Source organism: Myotis brandtii, unplaced genomic scaffold, assembly GCF_000412655.1.
Source record: "Myotis brandtii unplaced genomic scaffold, ASM41265v1 scaffold3686, whole genome shotgun sequence".
In the NCBI taxonomy this organism is placed as follows: domain Eukaryota; kingdom Metazoa; phylum Chordata; class Mammalia; order Chiroptera; family Vespertilionidae; genus Myotis; species Myotis brandtii.
The window spans coordinates 233,401-236,284 of record NW_005364160.1 but is presented as its reverse complement, the minus strand read 5'-3'; the positions used below and the strand labels follow the sequence as shown (position 1 = coordinate 236,284).

The 2,884-nt window shown below is 47.4% G+C and overlaps 1 long non-coding RNA gene across 1 annotated transcript; it reads left to right on the top strand.

The window, feature by feature from the left end:
- Nucleotides 1-411: 411 nt before the first annotated feature.
- LOC102250945 lies at nucleotides 412-2,360 on the top strand. Its single transcript, XR_001363275.1, has 3 exons — nucleotides 412-480; nucleotides 780-921; nucleotides 1,789-2,360. It is a non-coding gene; the product is annotated as an uncharacterized LOC102250945 (long non-coding RNA).
- Nucleotides 2,361-2,884: the final 524 nt, after the last annotated feature.

Sequence of the window (2,884 nt, the reverse complement as noted above, 5' to 3'; positions counted from 1 at the left end):
TGATTCTCTCTTATCATTGATGTTTCTATCTCTCTCCCTCTCCCCTCCTCTCTGAAGTCAATAAAAATATATTTTTTAACAGGTGAGTGATTCAAGATCTTAGGAGAACAGAATTGTTTATCTTAAATATGCAAACAAACTAAAAAGATAACACAGTTGACCCTTAAACAATATGAGGGTTAGGGGTGCAAACACCAACACACTCAAAATTCCACTTACAACATTTGATTCCCCAACTTAACCATAGTTGGCCCTTAGCATCCACACATTCAACCAATGGCAGATGTAAAACAGTATATTGTTTTTATTCTGGGTTTGAAATGCAAAAATACTGTTTTCAATCCACAGTTACTGGAAGCTACAGATGAGAAATCCAAGGATACCCAAGGGCCAACAGTATTTATGGAAAAACCCGAGGATAAGTGGACCTGTGCAATCCAAATCCATGTTGTTTAGGATCAACTATACAACAAGACACAGGTTAATTCTACACAATGAGATTATCATCATTTTTAAGTTATATATATTTCTCTTTTCTGTAAATCCTTTTATAATTAAAAAATAGAAATAGATAACAACTTTCAGGGAAAAAAGTTCTGTTTGCAAAAGGAGAGGGTTAGTTATGTGACAGGAAGGGCAGTCTCTGCATGGAACAGGCCATGGAACGGGCAGGCACAGGGGAGGACACAAGGACTCCTTGCCCTGCCCTGGCCTGGCCAGTGGAGGCAGGGAGGAGCCCAGAATAACCTGCTCTTTCTTACCTTCCCTCCACACACCAGCTTCCAGGAAAGTCTGTGCCAGACAGAGAGCCCACTGCTCTGGCCTGAGTCATGGCAACCGAGGCTCTGCTGCCCATCCTGCTTGTCTGTGTTGTGCTGCTGCAGGCCCAGGGAGGATTACATAAAAATAACAAAATAGAGAGTAAGTGATCAGCTGGGAGGCTGGGATGGGGAGAGGGAAGGAGGGGCTGTGTCCAGCTAAAGATGACCTGGGACTTGAACCTTTTAGCACATCCAGCTCTGACCACAGGACTTTAAAGACTCTGGGTCCTTCCAAATCATGACCCTCCAGCTCCGTTACAGGGCCCTGGGACTAGTGATGGACGTGGAGGGCAACCTACATCTTTTTATTCTCCATTCTCAAAGTCCAGAGACATATGGTGCATACAATAGTGAAAGGTGCACAGAGCAGAGAGTCAGACAATAAAACAAAACAACGATTCCTTGATTTATGCACATATGTCACAGATCAACATCCAGAGATGTTTATGGGAGTGGGTTTAGAATTAAAGGACATTGGGAAAGCAAATTTTGGGGTGTAAAGGGTCAACTTAATATTACAAATGTTATGTTGAGGGGAAGGGCAGACAGTGACAAGAGGAGAGGGTGGAGAGGCAAGTTAATCTTCTCTGGACTCTGCAAATTCTGAACAGTATGGGGAGAGGTTACAGATGTCTTAGACTGCTCTGAGTTCTCAGAGTCAGAGTGTAATTCTTGGGGTAACTTTACCAAGGCCATGAATAATATGAGAGACAGGGTCCTGCCTGCAGAAGTACGGAGAGGGTCAGGAAGCCCAGGCATTGATCTGTATTGGTGGAGAATGGAGGTAATGAATTGAAGATACTATCAATCACCAGGATTTGGTGAGGGGCAGAAAGTGAGATGCCTAAAAAGTCTAAGAATGTCATGAGTGGGATGTGTCTCGGGGCTTGAAGGAGGCTATTCATTTTAAAAGGGTGCTCTGTGGTGGAGTTGGGGGAATATATTGACCTTGCTTCTGCTGTTTCAGGTACACCGCCAACCAAAAAAATCGAGGAATGTGAGAAGAGAGTCAGAATACATGCGTGTAGACGCCCCTGTACACGAGACGGAGATTGTCAAGCAAATAACATATGCTGTTTAAGCTTCTGTGGGAGAATTTGCATAAACACTCTTGTCTGAGTGGGAGAGGGGGCTGGACTATACATACTGCTCCCCCAACCCTCCATTTAACACTAAAGAACAAAGACCTCAAATCTCAGGCACATGACTGTCAATAGCAATGCCACCCTCCTCACTGTCTGTATGGCTTGTTTCTGACAAATAAACCAGAGCAAATGCCCTAGGACCTGCCTATTTTATTCCTAGTGCTTGTGATCATTGAGAACCCAGTGCAGACCCCTGCATGCCCCCATCTCTCTTGGTCCTGGTCCCTGATCCCTCTCCCCTTGTCATGCTTCTCTACTCTCTCTCCCTTTGGCCCACGCACTCCTGCCAGGCCCCCGGAGGCCCAGCCCTCTCGTTGCTCTGCTCACTGAACCAGTACTCCCAGGGGGAGAAACTGCTCATGGGTGGCATCCCCCAGTGCTAAAGAGAACATCCTCACCCTGGAGTCACAAGAGCCAAGTTAATCATGAGCTAGGTGGAGGCTAAACCCTGGGGCACAGAGTCCGAGGCCCCCAAGGAGACCATTTCTTTAACTTTCCCCATCCCTGTCCGTTTCTTCTCCCACCCCTTGTAAAAATCAGGTAACTATCCTATATAATAAAGAGGTAATATGCAAATTGACTATCACTACAACACACAAGGTGGCCGCCCCACGTAGTCAAAGATGGCCGCCCCCATGTGAACACAAGATGATTAGCAGAGGAGGGTAGTTGGGAGGGACCAGGCCTGCAAGGGAAGGCAGTTGGGGACTATCAGGCATGCAGGGGAGGGCAGTTGGGGGCGACCAGGCCTGCAGGGGAGGGCAGTTGGGGTGGACTGGGCTGGCAAGGGAGGGCAGTTAGGGGCAACCAGGCCGGCAGGGGAGCAGTTAGGCATCAATCAGGCCAGCATGGGAGTGGTTAGGGGGGGATCAGGCTGGCAGGAAGAAGCAGTTAGGGGCAATCAGGCAGGCAGGCAAG